The sequence below is a fragment of the Zingiber officinale genome, chromosome 9B, assembly GCF_018446385.1.
Source record: "Zingiber officinale cultivar Zhangliang chromosome 9B, Zo_v1.1, whole genome shotgun sequence".
Classification (NCBI taxonomy): Eukaryota; Viridiplantae; Streptophyta; class Magnoliopsida; order Zingiberales; family Zingiberaceae; genus Zingiber; species Zingiber officinale.
The window spans coordinates 34,463,197-34,482,550 of NC_056003.1; positions in this window are offsets into that span (position 1 = coordinate 34,463,197).

Here is a 19,354-nt window from a genome sequence, read left to right on the forward strand (position 1 = left end):
GATACCGCTCATTACTTATGCTTCTAAATAGGTTTAGGAGCATTTCCAACGTTACAAGAACCTATAAGGTCACACACAAAGGGTAATTAGATGGAGATTAGGTTCATATGATGAACCAAGAGGATTAGGTTCATGTGATGAACCAAATTGGATTAAGAGTAATCTTAATTAAGCTAATTGAGTTGGACTCAATTTGGTTCATGTGTTAAATGAGTCTAATTATATTTGGATTTATTGAGTCAATTTAATTCAATGGATATAGATTCATTAAATTAAATTGGTTTGAATCAAATGGTTAGATATGATCAACCATAGGAGAGAAGAGGTCAAGTTTGACTTGACTTGAGAAGGGAAGATGAAAGGTCAAGTTTGACTTAACCAATGCCACCTCATTTGTGAGTTGGCATAGAGTGGGCCAATGATGATGTTCCACATCATCAAGGATAGTACATGTGTGTGCCACCTCATGAGGGAGATCAAGAGTTGTGACTCTTGGTATTCCATGGAGTTTAAAAACCCCTCTTGAAGTGGTTAGCCACTTTAAGTGGTGTTGAATGTTTTGTGTGCTCATTCACTCCTTCTTCTTCCTCCTCTCATCTTCTTCTCTCCCTCTCCTCCACCTTGGCCGAAACCTTCAAGAGTGCTAGCACACTCTAAGGTTTCTTCTCCATTTTTGCTCGTGTGGATACACATAGAGGGGTGTTCACTTGACACTCTTGAGATCCGGCAAATTTTGGATGAGTGGGATAAGCAAAGGGCTTCGCATCAAAGGTATAACTTCTCTACCATGTAGATCTAGTGTAGATCTAGGATTAGAAAACATGTACACAAAAAATTTTAATCTTTTAATCTTCGCACGGATCCGGTGGCATGGAACTTCGGGGTTTCCGCAACGCAAAAAGTGATTTTTGCGGCCCAAAAATCCCAACAATCTCAAAATAAATTATGAACCCTTCAGCAACTACAGTTATTAGTGCGTATGTTCCTTTCACGCATCTTATATCCACTTGATTCAAGACATAGTCTATGTATCAGCCCTCACTAGACTAACTGTATCACACTTATTCCAAGTAATAGTTACTCAAACACGTGTCCAAGAAGACTATCCTCTTGACATATTTTACTTTGGATAGAGACTTACGAGCAATAAGTCTGACAAGAGGTCATAGGGTATACATCTCCTTTATAAAAGGAGTGGTGAATCATTTATGGGCTATTTAAATGCCTTCAGATATATTGGCTTATACCCAATCATCTCATAACTACATCTCCTAGGGAATAATAAAGATGTCAAAGTATAAACCTCTATAACAAAGATGACTTGAATACCTCAAGTCTAAGGAAACTTGCACTCGAGCTGCATTGAGATTTTCATCGACATGTAAAGAACCACATGAAGTCTCATTACAAGTCACATATAATAAACTAGTTATCCTTAACTACCATCCATATGTTAACTCTCAACATCCCAATATTTACAAATAGTGAGGACCGACTTTTGGATGAATCAAGGAGTATAACATATGTTAGTCTTACAGAATCGATGATATATAATCTTATAAATTCCTTGACTAGGGAAGATTATAATACATATATAATTACACATAATGAGACACCCACTAATTGTGATCTAATCATAATTTATCTTATCCTATGGATTGTATTATAGACTTCATTAATTAAGTTTAAGATTAGGGTGGTTAACAAGCAGATCCGAGCCGAGCTGAGCTGAGTCGAGCCTAAAATGAACCAAACCATTAAAATAATCGTTCAAGCTTGGCTGAGTTTCTTTTTTATGAGCTTGAGCTTGGATTGAGATTAGTTTATTTAAATGTTATTGATCTCTCAATTAAAGTTTATTTGATTATTTGAAACTTTTATATTTTAAGCTTGTTTGATTAGTTATTGAGCTTGATAATACAAGTTTGTTTGTTCATTTTGAAAATTTCTTTATTTTTTTAGCAAGTTGATAAGAGTTTTATTGATAAATATGATTCATGAACATTGTTTACAAACATGTTTATGAACATTGTTCATCAACATTAACAAGCTGAACACATATGTGTTCAAGTTTGTTCATTTAATTAAACAAGTTGTTTAAACTTGTTTATTTAATTGATCTTATGTATATTGAACGAACATAAACAAGCTCTTACCAAGCCAAACATCAAGTTTGTTCATGAATGTTTGGTTCATTTACAATCGTATTTAAGATCAAATTACATACATATAGAATGTACACTCAAATAAATAATACAATATCCAAGGAGATTGTCTTAGGATATCTCTCAAACATTACATGGTCAACCGTGTTCTACTTAGATTTTTTACTATTAAGTATTCGGTTAACCTTGATCTACTTAACTTTTGATTAAAATATCCATATCCACATCAATTTTGATCAACCTAACCCGAGGTTGATTATACCAACAATCTCCATCTCTAATAAATTCTCCTTCTATTTGCCATCTAACTCTCATCAATAAACATATTGATCAAGTGTCGAAACTCAACAAAACTCAACTTGAGCTTGGTCAACCGACTAAATTAATCTTGACTAGAGATTGATTGCAATAACACATATTGTAAAAATTATGGATCATAGATGTTATAATATGCTATAAATTAACTAGTGTTAACTTGAGTTGAATAGAATCTTACTTGTATATATATTATAATAGCTATGAATTATAGTTGCTACACATTATAGTAGATGGTATAATATATGGTATTGAAAAGTATTGACCAATATTGATTTGTGTTGAACAACATCTTACTTGTACACATGTTTAACAACTATGAACCATAGTTGCTACAAAGTTGTAATAGTTATGATTAATAGCTACTATAATATGTTTACAAGTAGTCAATATTATAATAACTATGAAGTGTACATTGTTGCTACATGGAGACATAATTTGAGTTACAAAAGGAGATGAGTAATAAAAAAGAGGTCCCCGTTTGACTATTCCAATACAAAGAATGCTCTTTTGAGTTTTACCCAAATATTTTTGTTTTGGTAATATTATTGGACATTGGCACAAATTTCCTCAAAAGGGAATGGTAATATGACATTTGGTCATGAACAAGACATTTGATCATGAACAAAGTTTTTCCTTTCAAATTATTTATTGATACTTTTGAAACATCCATATGTTGGTGTTAAGAAGGTGAAAGGGTGCCTCTTCCCCTTTATCTTCCAACCCTTTCACATTCCTCTATTAATGGAGGTAGAGGAAGAGTCATCTTCCTCTATAAAAGAGTGTCCAAGGCAATTGGTGCAAAAAAGATGAGAGAGGGGGTGCATACATCAGGAAAAGGTTGTTGCATTATGTACGCAGATGAGATCAAAGCATAACAGAAGTACTGTTAGAATTCTGCTGAGACTATGTGTCTTGCAGAGAAGAAGAACATCTGAGGCTTGGGATTTAGTTTGTAGAATCATGAAGAGCTTTTTGATTCGTTCGTGATCGTTCTTTCCATGGTAAGTTATTCTTCGATATCTTCTCCAATCTTCTTCTCATAGCATCACTGTGAGTTTTTTGTTTTGTATGAAAAGCGAAGATCAAGATCTACTACAGAAGATCAATGTGCATTTAACAATTTTTGTATTTATGTATTTTTCATGCTTTAGAACTATCAACAATGGTATCAAAGCAATAGTTCTAAAATATGTTGGGAGATCATTGCTTGTCGGGGGCAGCATCTCAAAAGAGGGATGCTGTCAGTGACAGCATCGTTCGCCGACAGGAACATTGTTGTTGTGAACAGTGCTATGTCGGGTCGAAAAAAATACTACAACATTGTGATTTCCATCAAAGTCAGGATTCACATGGTGGAAGGTTGCTGGCGATATTTTTTTTCTAGGACCGATTAGAGCATCCCGATTGGCTGGGGATGTACCTGTGGCTACTGATGCAGTTGTCGGCCACCTCTCGTTGTTTCTGTGCAAGCATATGCTGATGACTACGTTGGGTCAAGGGCAACCGGTGTTCAGCGTCGAAAAGGGGCGGCAACTGCCCCAGGATGTCGGTGGTCAACTAATATTGTCGACGACTGCGTTCATTGCGGTTCGTGAGGCATGAAGGCGTACAGCCAAAGCGATGAAGAAGATGAATGGTTTCTTCATGCATGCAAAGTAATTAAAGTTTTTTTGTAATAAAAAAATGGAAAAGTTATATGCATGCACATTTTCTTTATAAAATCAAAACATAAGAAAATATAAAGGAAAAAATAATATATGATATATATATTATTTAATGGTTCATTGAACCAGATTTATTTTTGATCCAAATCAGACTATCGGATCAGGTTTTTAACCCAAGTCTGGTTTAAAGTATTAGTTTAAATAATCAGATTAGTTTTAGTTCAATAAGACCTAGTTTTGGTTTAAATCATTGGTTGGTTCAACTAGATCAATTTGATCTGATCAGATAAAGAGCTGGTTCAAATCATTAGTTGATTTAAACAGACTAGTTTGACTAGATTAGTTTGGTACAATCTGACTCGGTCTGTGATTTAAACCATTAGTTGGTTTAACTAAACTAATTAGATTTATTCTAATGGGTCAGACTTAATCCAATAAACATTGGTTTCATCAAATGGACCTGTGTTTAATCAATAAGTCTGAGATTGACTTAAATGGGCTTAGATTAATAGAACAAAGGTAAGGCATCCCAGTCCAATTAGATTACTTCTAACAAGGACAATAGACAAAGTTTAGGATTTGGTTTCCTAATCGAACGGTCTAATGGGTAAGTTGACTTAGACTCCTAAAAATTGAGAAAATTTATTTTTCTTGATTAATAATGTTGGTTCTATGCTTGTATAAATTGAATTAAGCAAGTTTTGTACTGATAAGTTAGTTTTATACTGACTTATTTAATTTACATATGGCATGGACTATTATCACCTTAACTCATCATGAAGTGCAATGGAACCAGCTAAGGGAGGAAATTCAGGAGATTAAATATAACCCAGTTTATGGAGTCAACAGACACATTAAAAGGCTTGATCAATTGTTCTAGAAACTCGAGTGAGGAGAGATTTGGTCCTGGAAAATTATAGGATCTGGGCTTTAATACGTTCATTACCAAAGTATCCCAAGGTGGAGGCAAACTATGTATGAGACGAATCTCATATGGACAGTTGTGTGTGGAGATACTTCACCATGTGGATCAAGAGGATTCCAAAGAGTTTAAGGAGGATCCACAAGAGAATCTGAAAGTAGATTCAATAGAGAATTCTGAAGTTGGTCTACCAGAGATTTCCTCAAATGAGTCCAGGTTCAAGGGGATTGAGTTGACCACTGCACTGGTGTTTGTCCTAGTGGGAGTGTTGTTGGCCTATCTAGTTTATTAGAATTTTGTTATTATTACTATCATTATGTATGAACAGTATTAACCCATTTAGTTTTTGAGTCATGTAATAATTTCTATTATTATGTACGAACAAAGTTATTTTATGAAAAGTTACATTATGTGTTAACTGTTGATACAGTCTAACCTGGCTGTTGTTTTGATGTTGACACTGATTTAAGTTTGTATCAGATATTAATTAAACTCAGACTGATTGATGATCAAGGTTGATCATGAGGAGAGGAAAAGTCCAAGTACGGATACTTGGCACGCAGAGTCAGAGAGGGCTCGGTAGCTCATTCTCTGGACCGAACGAAGTCGGAGAGGGCTCGGTAGCTCGTTCTCTGGACCGGACGAAGTCGGAGAGGGCTCAGCAGCTCGTTCTCCGGACTAGGTCAGAGAGGGCTCGGTAGCTCGTTCTCTGGACCGGACAAAGTCAGGAGAGGGCTCGGCAGCTCGTTCTCCGGACTAGGTCAGAGAGGGCTCGGTAGCTCGTTCTTTGGACCGGACGAAGTCGGAGAGGGCTCGGCAGCTCGTTCTCCGGACTAGGTCAGAGAGGGCTTGGTAGCTCGTTCTCTGGACCAGGAAGACGTTAGGGTTTAGGGCTGAGAGGCTCTAAAACTAACACAAGGACGTTGGATCGGTCTGTTGACCGATCCAGCGATACTCTGGTTGTCTGGATCGGTTGGCAGACCGATCCAGTGATACATTAGTCACCTGATCGGTCTCGTGACCGATCAGTGACAACACAGAAAGTTTCTGTGGATTATCTGATCGGTCTGTGGACCGATCAGGAACCACACAGAAAGTTTCTATGGGTTATCTGATCGGTCTACAGACCGATCAGAAAGAAGACGCTGGACTCAAAGCGAGAAGGGGGATCGGTCTGTGGACCGATCCACCCATAGTCTGATCGGTCCACAGACCGATCAGAATATTCCCAGACCGATCAGGATGAGTCCTGATCGGTCCAGAAAACTATGGATCGGTCTGGTGACCGATCCACAACTTGTCGTTTGTTTCTGCTGCTTCTCTGATATTTCTGATTCACTTCTGATTCACCTGATAAAATCATCTGCTGTGAGATTTTTAAGTTACAGGTTGCAGGTATCGTACCATTGGCTAATTTCAAATAAAGCTCCATCAGAAGAATAAGAACAAGTGCCCTTTATGCTGTATTTCACTGCAAGTGATGCAATTCGGGATTCAACGATCACTGGCCGCGATCAGTTGGACTTTTGTGTTGGTTGCTACTCGGAAAACCTATAGGTTCCACTGTACAAAAATTTTGTACAAAGGTCTGAACCTTTTCCTGGCTACCATGTGTTCTTTTAAATTAAATTTTGGATCGCCTGCGGAACTTAACACGTTTGATCCAAAACTTAATATATTTGTTCTTTTAGGTTTTGACTTGGATCTCCTGCGGAACTTAACACGTTCGACCCAAGTCTCCTTAAGTTATTAATTCCATTAAATATTAATTTCCATAAAAGGTTCCCAGTACTGACGTGGCGAGGCACATGGCCTTCTTGGATATGGGAGCAACCACCACCGACTAGACAAAACCTTTAATAGAAAGCTAATATTTAATTTCCTAAAATAACTTTAGGTTAACCAAAGAGAACAATCAAATCACAAGGAAAAGAAAGAAACAAAAGAACACAACTTCGAAAAAACATATTCAAAATTCTAGAACGTAAGCATCTTGTATTTGGTATTATTTCCATAAATAACTAGCATGATGCGGAAATAAAATTTACTAGTTATACCTTGTAGAAAAACCTCTTGATCTTCTACCGTATTCCTCTTCTAACCTCGGACGTTGTGTGGGCAACGATCTTCCGAGACGAGAAACCACCAATCACCTTCTTCTCCTCCTAGCTAGGTTCAGCCAACAAAGAGGAAGCTTCACCAAGGAAGAAAAACAAAATACTAACCAAGCTCCAAGAGATGCTAGCTTTCTCTCCTTCTTCTTCTTCTTCTCCGAGTAGTATCCGGCCACCACAAGAGCTCCAATAGAAGGGTAGGGTTCGGCCACCACAAGAGGAAGAGAGGAGAGGTTGGCCAGCCAAGGAACAAAAGAGGGAGAGGAATAATAGATGTTGTGTCTTGTGAAGGCACCCTCACCCCTTCTTTTATATTCCTTGGCCTAGGCAAATTAGGAAATTTAATTACAATAAAATTTCCTTAATTTCCTTGACATGATTTAATTGAGAAAAATTAAATAAAATTTCCCAATTTAATCTCTAATGGCCGGCCACTTCTAGAGGAAATAAATTAGACAAGTTTTAATCAACAAATTAAAACTTCCTAATTTGTTTCCGGAAATTTTAAAATAAAATTTCTCTTTAAAAATCTCTTCATGGTTGATAAAGGAAATTTCTATAATTTTAATTTTATCAACATGTGGATAATTTTAAAGAGAAAATAAAATAACTCATCAATCTACAAATAAGGAAAGAGATCTAATCTCTTTCTTTAATCTTTGTAGATCTTTTACAAGAGAGATATTTTAATTTTAATTCTCTTTAAAAATTATTTCTTCCACATAATAAAAACTAAAATTAAAATCCTTTTAATTTAATTTGGCCCCACTAGCTTGGGTTCAAGCTAGGGCCACCCAATAATATACCTAGGCCGGCCCTAGCTTGGTTCCCAAGCTAGCTTGGCCGCCCCCTTATTAGTGGGTATAGAAGGTGGGTATAGGTGGGTATAAAACTTCTACAAATAAGAGGCTACGATAGGGACCGAGAGGAGGAATTGGTTTTGGTCTCCGATAAAATTAAGCATCCGTGTTCCCGAACACACAACTTAATTTTATCAATGATAATTCATTCCACTAGAGAATTATCATTGAACTACCGCACCAATCCCAAATTACATTTTGGGCTCCTTCTTATTATGAGTGTGTTAGTCTCCTGTGTTTAAGATATCAAATGTCCACTAATTAAGTGAGTTATTGACAACTCATTTAATTAATATCTAAGTCCAAGAGTAGTACCACTCAACCTTATTATCATGTCGGACTAAGTCCACTGCGCAGGGTTTAACATGACAATCTTTATGAGCTCCTCTTGAGGACATTATCAACCTAGTATCTCTAGGACACAGTTTCCTTCTATAATCAACAACACACACTATAAGTGATACCATTTCCCAACTTATCGGGTTTATTGATTCAACGAACTAAATCTCACCCATTGATAAATTAAAGAAATAAATATCAAATATATGTGCTTGTTATTACATTAGGATTAAGAGCACACACTTCCATAATAACCGAGGTCTTTGTTTCTTTATAAAGTCAGTATAAAAGAAACGACCTCAAATGGTCCTACTCAATACACTCTGAGTGTACTAGTGTAATTATATAGTCAAGATAAACTAATACCTAATTACACTACGACCTTCCAATGGTTTGTTCCTTTCCATCATGGTCGTGAGCTACTGTTTATAATTTATAAGCTACTGATAACATGATCTTCTGTGTGTGACACCACACACCATGTCATCTACAATATAAATTAATTGAACAACTACATTTATCATAAATGTAGACATTCGACCAATGTGATTCTTATTTCTAGATAAATGTTTATACCAAAAGCTAGGCTTTTAGTATACACTCCAACATTTTGCTCATTGGTTCGAGCTCAGAGACACCAGTGAAGACCATGGATGGTATTGGTGTGAGTTCAGAGGATCAGATGAGAAGGAAGAGTGATTGGCGACGCCTGAGTTGGTTGCAGCGATTCGACACAGGTGACAGTGATTCGGGATAGTGAGAAATCAGAATAAGAAGGAGGAAGAAGAGAGGTTTGCGAAGGTTCTGGAAAAACTCTCTGTCGACCAAAGCAAGGGCGCTGTGTGGTTGATCTCTTGGCTGAGGAATCCTTCTGTCTCTGCGCGTTGTTTTCATTGTGGCTGTGAGTTCATTTGTTCATTCCTTTAGCCACAAAGCTCTGTAAGTCTGTGCTTCATTTCATATCATTTTCTGTGACTTTTGTGGAGAGGTTGCTCCACCGAGAAGGGGAAATACTTAGTCGGAATTTGTCCGGGGTGTGATCTACCGAAAGATCAAGGGATCGTCTACCTTACGGACACGCCGAGGAGTAGGGGCAAGTTATCCCCGAACCTCGTACATCATTTTGTTAGTGTTGGTTGGTTTTCTTTCCTTGCATCAATTTTTGTTTTGTTTATTTCCGCTGTGCTAACCAAGTTTTGTGAGGAAATTGTTTGAGTTTTAGTGGTGGCTATTCACACCCCCCTCTCTAGCCATCCGAAGATCCTAACAAGTGGTATCAGAGCGAGGCGCTCTTCTTTTGGATTAACACCCTAAAGAGCAAGAAGATGGCTATGAAGGAAGGTTTTAGCACCAATCGTCCACCCTACTTCGATGGAGCAGACTTCCAATATTAGAAGAGCCGTATGGAGTATTATCTCAAGACCGATATCTCCATGTGGTTCTCGGTCAAGGAAGGATTCACACCTCCGAAGGACGAAGAAGGTAAGGAACTAGAATCGTCTAGGTGGTCCGCCGAGCAAACTCGCAAAGGACAAGCCGATGCCAAGGCGGTGGTCACCCTACAATGTGGGATAGCCAAAAATCAACTTGTCAAGGTAGCTCCGTTTGTGAGTGCAAAGGATTTGTGGAACAAACTCATCGAGCTCCAAGAAGGAACCCGAGACTCTCGAATCGCCAAGAGAGACTTGTTCCTAAACCAACTACAAAATCTCACCATGAAGGAGAGCGAAACGGTAAGTGAACTACATGGGAGGTTCAAAGAGATCATCAATGGTCTTCATTCCGTGGATGAACGCGTAGAAAATCGCGATCTCGTAAGGTACGCTCTCAAAGCTTTTCCAAGGAATGCCTTGTGGTCATCTATGGTAGATGCCTACAAGGTCTCCAAGGACCTCTCAATTGTTAAGTTAGATGAATTCTTTTGTGAAATGGAACTTCATGAGCTTGCTAACAAGAGTCAAAAAGAGAAAGGTATTGCTTTAGTTGCAGGAGAAAAGAGCAAGGATGGAAGGAGGAAGAAAGAAAAGAAGAAGGAGAAAGAAATTCCTACATCCTCATCCTCCTCCGAGTCCGATGATGAAGGAGTATCATCATCAAGCGAGATGGCCAACTTCGTGAGAAGAATCATGAGAAGGAGCCGAAGATACAAAGGGAAAGGTAAGCCTATTGATCAAAGTATTGATAAGACTAACGTTACTTGTTATGAGTGTAGCAAGAAAGGACATTATCGGAGCGAGTGTCCGAAACTCAAGAAGAAGGAAGAAAGGGCCAAGAAGAAGAAAGCTCTCAAAGCTTCTTGGGATGAATCCTCCTCAAGCTCATCGGAGGAAGAGAAGGAGAAAAGCACTCGTCAATTAGCACTCATGGCAAGGGAGGAATCGGACTCCGGAAGTGATACATCAACCGCGGCTTCATCATCTTCTGATGATGAAGAGGTAGCTTCTCCACATTTAGAAAAATGCTATAAGACTATTGCTCATTTATCTACACTGCTTAAGAAATCAAAAACTAAAATCAAATTATTAAAAGAAGAAGTAGAACACTTGAAGACTCTTAGGGAAGATGAGGTTGATGACCTTCATCAAGAGCTTCTTGAGGATGAAAATAATGCCCTAAAGAGTGAAGTTGAGAAACTCAAGAAAATGCTTGAGAAATTCTCAACTAGCTCTAAGACCTTAGATATGATTCTAAATGCCCAAAGGGTGGTCTACAACAAGGCTGGATTAGGATACCAACCTAAGGAGTCTAGTTTCATTTCCTTAGTGTCTAGAACCCAATTTCATAGATCACATGCTTCTAGGGTTCATGAGACTAGGAAGGGTGTGACCAAGGCATGGGTTCCTAGGTCTTTCATTGTAGATGCATTAGGTCCCAAGATTTGGGTACCTAAAACATCTATCTTTCGTGTCTTGTAGGCATTTGTCAAGGGGGAGCATCTATCAACTTAGTTTGTTGATAGTGGATGCTCCAAGCACATGACCGGGGACAAGTCACTCTTTACCACCCTTCAAAACAAAAATAGAGGTAATGTGTCCTTTGGTAATAATGGTAGTCTTAAGGTTATAGGAGTTGGAGATATTCAAATATCCGAATGTCTTCAAATCAAAAATGTCCTTCTAGTCAAGGGGATGACTTTTAATCTCCTAAGTGTCAGCCAATTGTGTGATACGGGTTACACAATTGAGTTTCATTCAAGTCAATGTCTGGTCAAACACATTGACACACTTGACACGGTACTATTAGGCACAAGGGTAGATAACATTTATCAAGTATCCTTTAAAAGTGCTACTAATGCCTCTGCTAAGTGTTTCATGTCAAAAGAAGAAGAATCATGGTTGTGGCATAGAAGATTGGCCCACGTAAACATGAAGAACATTCGAAAGCTGGCCAACAAAGGATTAGTGCGAGACTTACCAAGCATCAAGTATCAAAAGACAAAATTATGTGATGCGTGTCAAAAGGGTAAGCAAACAAAAGCGGCTCATAAAGGTAAAAGCACTGTAAGTACATCTACTGCTTTAGATTTATTGCACATGGATTTGTTTGATTGCAGTAATGTTATTTCTTTGAATGGGAGTAGATATTGTTTAGTGATCATTGATGATTTTACTAGATATACATGGACCTTCTTTTTGAAAAATAAGGATCAAACCATAGATGTTTTTGTTTCTTTTTGTAGAAGAACCGAAAATGAAAAATCAACAACAATTAAAACAATTAGGAGTGATCATGGTGGAGAATTTCAAAACCATAGATTTTTAGAATTTTGTCAAGAAAAAGGATATAGGCATGAGTTCTCTACTCCAAGGACCCCACAACAAAATGGGGTTGTGGAGAGAAAGAACCGAGTCTTGCAAGAGGCTGCACGAAGCATGCTCAATGAGTACTCATTACCGAGCTACTTATGGGCTGAAGCGGTAAATACCGCTTGCTATGTGCAAAACCGAGTCTTGATACATAGGTTTTTAGGAAAGACTCCCCATGAACTTTGGTTTGGGAAACCCCCTACAATTAAACATCTTAGGGTGTTTGGTTGTAAGGTGTTTATCTTGAACACCAAGGATCATCTTGGAAAGTTCACGGCTAAGGCTGACGAAGGGATACTAGTCGGGTACTCTCTCACCAGCAAAGTCTATCGAGTCTACAACAATAGGACTAAATTGATTGAAGAGTCCTCGGATGTAGCATTTGAAGAAATCCCTAAATCAAATGATCAATCAAGGGATGTAGGAGAAATTCAATTTGAACTTAGAAATCTAAGTTTAAATGATCAAAACATAGAGAGAGTCGAAGTTGACTCCGATGACGATGAGCAAAGGCAAGAGAGAGCTCAGTCTGATCCTTTACCTGATACTGAGCCTTTGCCTGTGTCTAGTGAGATCACTCATGAGGTACCATCAACACCAAGGCAGTCTAGGATAGCCTCTAGTCATCCCCAAGACCAGATTGTGGGAGACATTCAACAAGGGGTTAGGACTAGGTCATTCTTTAGAAATGAGTCTAATGAGGTCGCCTTGATCTCAGAAATCGAACCAAAATTAGTTGATGAGGCATTGCATGATCCTGATTGGATCATAGCTATGCAAGATGAGTTAGGTCATTTGAAAGGAGCCAAGTGTGGGACTTAGTTCCTAGACCTAAGAAGACCACCATTATTTGAACCAAATGGGTCTTCAAAAATAAGTTAAACCAAAAGGGGGAAGTAGTGAGAAACAAGGCAAGACTTGTAGCCAAGGGTTATAGTCAAGTCGAAGGCCTCGATTATGATGAGACTTATGCTCCCGTGGCTCGATTAGAGTCCATTCGTTTAATGCTAGCTTTTGCTGCACATAGAGGCTTCAAGCTCTATCAAATGGACGTCAAATCAGCCTTCTTAAATGGTTTCATTAAAGAAGAGGTCTATGTTGAACAACCACCGGGGTTTGTGAATACCAAAGCTCCAAACCACGTGTACAAGCTCAAGAAAGCTCTTTATGGGCTTAAACAAGCACCTCGAGCTTGGTACGAAAGGTTGTCAACTTACCTATTAGAAAAGGGTTTTGTAAGAGGTCAAATAGACCCAACACTATTTCTATGTAGAGATGGTGAAAACATATTTATAGCCCAGGTGTATGTCGATGACATAATTTGTGGCTCAAATAACAAGGGCTATTTGAATGAATTTATCACTCACATGGAAAGTGAGTTTGAGATGAGTCTGGTGGGAGAATTGACATTCTTCCTTGGACTTGAAATCAAACAAACTCGAGATGGTATTTATGTCCATCAAACAAAATATACTCAAGAGATGCTCAAGAAATTCAAAATGAGTGACTCTAAGGAAGTATCCACTCCAATGGCGACGAGCACTCGCCTAGACAATGATGAGAGTGGAAAACCAGCTGATCTAACGTAATATAGAAGCATGATTGGTAGTCTTCTATATCTCACAGCTAGTAGGTCGGACATACTTTTTGCTGTGGGCATGTGCGCTAGATATCAAGTCTGTGCGAAGGAATCTCATTTAATTGCAGTTAAGAGAATATTGAGATACCTTAAGGGCACAATTCGAGTAGGTCTATGGTACCCTCGTACAGAGTCTTTTGACTTGATAGGTTATACCGATTCCGATTATGCTGGGTGCAAATTAGATCGGAAAAGCACTAGTGGGGGTTGCCAATTTTTAGGTTCATCATTAGTTAGTTGGTCAAGTCGGAAGTAACATTGTGTTGCTCTCTCCACGACCGAGGCTGAATACATTACCATGGGAGAGAGTGTATCACAATTGTTGTGGATGATCCACACTCTAGAAGATTATGGACTTTCGTATAAGGGAGTGCAAGTGTTGTGTGACAATATCAGCACAATAAACCTAACAAAAAACCCAGTCCATCATTCAAGGACCAAACATATTGAAGTGCGTCACCACTTCATTAGAGATCACGTAGCTAGGGGAGACATTGCACTCACCTATGTTGAGTCAAAGTCAAACCTAGCCGATATTTTCACCAAACCTCTTCCGGAAAATGAATTTAGTCATTTGAGGAGAGAATTGGGAATGTGTTTGGCTCAATAGGCCATTAGGACCTCATCATGATCATTAAGGACAATTAAAACCACAAGAGGAATAGGGAAATTAATTTGGGCAACTTGGGAACATCTCACACAAACTATAAGGTTTAACAAATGATTTTTGTTTGCTAGAAATGGGGTGAGATGCTAGGATCAGCCGAATTATTCAAAATGTATCATGCATCCCTTGAATAATTAGGTTGAAGAGACATAAATTGAGTATGGGGAAGACCATTACATAATTCATGTGTATTTGGTTCCTAAATCTTACTCATATATTCCAACCAAGGAAACTTGGTTGGACCTTTACCTAGAAATTATGAAACTTTGGTTGATGGACTGTTTGATACCCTTGAACGATGCTTTTCATGATTTTGATTGATACTAGGACAAGTCCTTGAAAGAATGATAGCAAGTTGGTTATATTTTGACAAACTTGAAACTAAACATAACAAAGGTCGAAAATTTCAGTTTGCAAGCCTTAAGTTGCCTGTTTTCTAAATGTCTGCAACGTTAGGGCTAAAAACAAGTTCAGACCATAGTTTTTTTTTTTTAATCGTTATTCTTGTAGATCCTCTAGGTTCTAAGTTCTGAACTTGGAAGTTTTTCTAGAGAAACTTCCACGGACTATCGAACATCTCTATGAATCTCAGTTACTGAAATTACTAATTTCAGTTACTGAAATTACTGGAGACATCTAAGTATCAGACGCTGATCGGTCTACGGACCGATCAGGTCAGCCTGGCACGCATACTGATCACTTTCTGATCGGTCTATAGACCAATCAGGGAGTTCCCTGATCGGTCCGGAGACCGATCAGATCAATCCGGTACGCAAGGCCACTGATCATTCTCTGATCGGTCTACCGACCGATCAGGAAGTTCTCTGATCGGTCCAGGGACCGATCAGAGAGTACTGATCATCTCCTGATCGGTCTACAGACCGATTAGGATGTTCCTGGATCGGTCCATGGACCGATCAGGAGGCTCCTGATACCTCCTGATCGGACAGCCGTCCGATCATTTCATCAACTGTATACCATCAGAAAACCCTTAAAACTTCCCGATCCTTTCTTTTCCCTCTTCACGCGGAAGCCCTAGCTGACTCTTCCCTACACCTCACCTCTTCTCTTCTCTTTGCACGCCGGAACCCTAGCCAAAGCTCTAGCCAAAACTTCAATGGCACCAAGGTAACTTCTTACTTCTCTAAAACTTGGCATTTTAGTTTCATTTCTCACCATATATGTGGTTTTTGTTTCGGGTGGCTCCGGTGCTCACTTACTTGCCCCATTATATCACTTTGTTAACTCTTAGGAAGAAACCAGTGGGTGAGGGTACCTCTAAGTCACCTGCTAAGTCGAAGTCTAAGGCTCCTTCCAGACCTCAACCATCTGTTTCCGGGAGATTCCCGAACCACAATTTTGAGGAAGCCTTTAGATAAATAACCTTTAAATTACTTCCTTGTAGGTCTGTGGATCGGAGATTCATGGACGATTTTTGTCCAACTGTATCAGAAACCATAGCCTACTACCAACTTGACTCACTTGTCTACTTAGAACGGGATATCAACTATGACTTGGTCTCTGAGTTTTATAACAACCTTCATCAGACTAATGATGTAGGTTATAAAACAAGAGTTGCTAAGCAGACTCTTGATTTCAGTTTCTCATCCTTCTTTGACTATCTCGGTTGTCGGAGGTGTTCCGGTAATGTCTTTTCAATATTTCCTGACTTGCCAGATCCTTTACCTCCACCCTTTGATATCTCATCTGATGATATTTATGAGTACTTCTTCAGACATCCTAGACCGGGTGGCCTTGATGAGCTAGATGTTGACTTTCCTACTTTTGCAGCCTTGAGATTATCTCCTCAAGACTACATTCTTTTTAAAATTGTCACAAACTGTCTTCTGCCTATCACATCTAAACCATTGTCTGAGATCTGACCATATTATTGCCTGATGCTTTATGGATTGCGTCGGCGTCTCGACTTTGACATCATATCTAGCATCTACTCTTCGATCATCTCCTATAGTGAGCCGAGCGGCTACACTGTTTATATGCCTTATGGGCATATAATTACATATTGGCTCGAGACCCTTCAGATTGATATCTCAAAGGGTAGAATAGTCAAGATGGTCAGACAAGATTGCAGACTTGGGAAGCGGGCGTTTTCCAAGTCTGGAATCATAGGACAAAATGGGGATGTTTGGTGGAAGGATGGGAGAGCTCTAGGTGAGTTGCCACGGGGACCTCCACGACAGGTTGCAGCTGCTCCTGTTGCTGCTCCTCCTGCTGCTGACGATGGAGAGGCCGATCCTGATCTGTGCTGGTAGATCGAGCTTCACGGGCTGCGCGTCCGGATTGACCAGCGCTACGATGATTTACGCAGTCAGCAGCTGGCGACACATCAGACGATTATGGATTGGATGGCCAGATACCCACCTCCGCAGGATTTCCCGGGCTATCCATCCTCGAGCAGCGGCATGCCACCTCAGGGACCCATTCCTCCCGTTGATGATGCTGATGCTCCTCATGATGAGGAGGCTGATTGATATACATTGTTCCATGATGTTATTTTGACTGTCTATGTTTTGGATGTTGGTTGTTGGATATGCATGTCTGTCCTGGATACTTATTGATTTCTTCTATTTATGCTGTTTATTTTCTTTCTTTATGTTTCTCTCCTTATTGGTTTTCAATATGCTGTTCATATGCCATGTCTTTTATGTCTCTCTTTTCTTTATCACTGTCTTATAATACACTTAGAGGGTGTTCTAGGTGAATTAAGAAAATGACAGTATGGGTTTAGGGGGAGTCTTTTCAAGTTTTCTTACCTAATTCGCACCTTTTCGGTGTTTGACAAAGGGGGAGAGAATAACTAAGTTTAGAGATAAATGAAAGTTTGGCTTTAGGGGGAGGACTTTGATTCCCCGATCCTTACATGGGGTTGTATCTGTCTTAGGGGGAGGATCTTAATTCCCCTAAAATTAGGGAAATAAGGAAATATGAACATTTCTGATCTAAACTTAAATAGTGTTGTCAAACAACAAAAAGGGGGAGATTGTTGATACAGTCTGACCTGGCTGTTGTTTTGATGTTGACACTGATTTAAGTTTGTATCAGATATTAATTAAACTCAGACTGATTGATGATCAAGGTTGATCATGAGGAGAGGAAAAGTCCAAGTACGGATACTTGGCACGTAGAGTCAGAGAGGGCTCGGTAGCTCATTCTCTGGACCGAACGAATTCGGAGAAGGCTCGGTAGCTCGTTCTCTGGACCGGACGAAGTCGGAGAGGGCTCAGCAGCTCGTTCTCCGGACTAGGTCAGAGAGGGCTCGGTAGCTCGTTCTCTGGACCGGACAAAGTCAAGAGAGGGCTCGGCAGCTCGTTCTCCGGACTAGGTCAGAGAGGGCTCGGTAGCTCGTTCTTTGGACCGGACGAAGTCGGAGAGGGCTCGGCAGCTCGTTCTCCGGACTAGGTCAGAGAGGGCTTGGTAGCTCGTTCTCTGGACCAGGAAGACGTTAGGGTTTAGGGCTGAGAGGCTCTAAAACTAACACAAGGATGTTGGATCGGTCTGTTGACCGATCCAGCGATACTCTGGTTGTCTGGATCGGTCGGCAGACCGATCCAGTGATACATTAGTCACATGATCGGTCTCGTGACCGATCAGTGACAACACAGAAAGTTTCTGTGGATTATCTGATCGGTCTGTGGACCGATCAGGAACCACACAAAAAGTTTCTGTGGGTTATCTGACGCTGGACTCAAAGCGAGAAGGGGGATCGGTCTGTGGACCGATCCACCCATAGTCTGATCGGTCCACAGACCGATCAGACTATTCCCAGACCGATCAGGATGAGTCCTGATCGGTCCACAGACCGATCAGACTATTCCCAGACCGATCAGGATGAGTCCTGATCGGTCCAGAAAACTATGGATCGGTCTGGTGACCGATCCACAACTTGTCGTTTGTTTCTGCTGCTTCTCTGATATTTTTGATTCACTTCTGATTCACCTGATAAATCATCTGCTGTGAGATTTTTAAGTTACAGGTTGCAGGTATCGTGCCATTGGCTAATTTCAAATAAAGCTCCATCAGAAGAATAAGAACAAGTGCCCTTTATGCTGTATTTCACTGCAAGTGATGCAATTCGGGATTCAACGATCACTGGCCGCGATCAGTTGGACTTTTGCTCATTAGTTCGAGCTCAGAGACACCAGTGAAGACCATGGATGGTATTGGTGTGAGTTCAGAGGATCAGATGAGAAGGAAGAGTGATTGGCAACGCCTGAGTTGGTTGCAGCGATTCGACACAGGTGACAGTGATTCGGGATAGTGAGAAAGCAGAATAAGAAGGAGGAAGAAGAGAGGTTTGCGAAGGTTCTGGAAAAACTCTCTGTCGACCAAAGCAAGGGTGTTGTGTGGTTGAGCTCTTGGCTGAGGAATCCTTCTGTCTTTGCGCGTTGTTTTCATTGTGGCTGTGAGTTTATTTGTTCATTCCTTTAGCCACAAAGCTCTGTAAGTCTGTGCTTCATTTCATATCATTTTCTGTGACTTTTGTGGAGAGGTTGCTCCACCGAGAAGGAGAAATACTTAGCCGGAATTTGTCTGGGGTGTGATCTACCGAAAGATCAAGGGATCGTCCACCTTACGGACACGTCGAGGAGTAGGGGCAAGTTATCCCCGAACTTCATACATCGTTTTGTTAGTGTTGGTTGGTTTTCTTTCCTTGCATCAGTTTTTGTTTTGTTTATTTCCGCTGTGCTAACCAAGTTTTGTGAGGAAATTGTTTGAGTTTTAGTGGTGGCTATTCACACCCCCCTCTCTAGCCATCCGAAGATCCTAACATTAACAAACTTGATCATGATTAGTTCATGTTCAATTCAATGATTAGTTCATTTTATGATTAGTTTATAT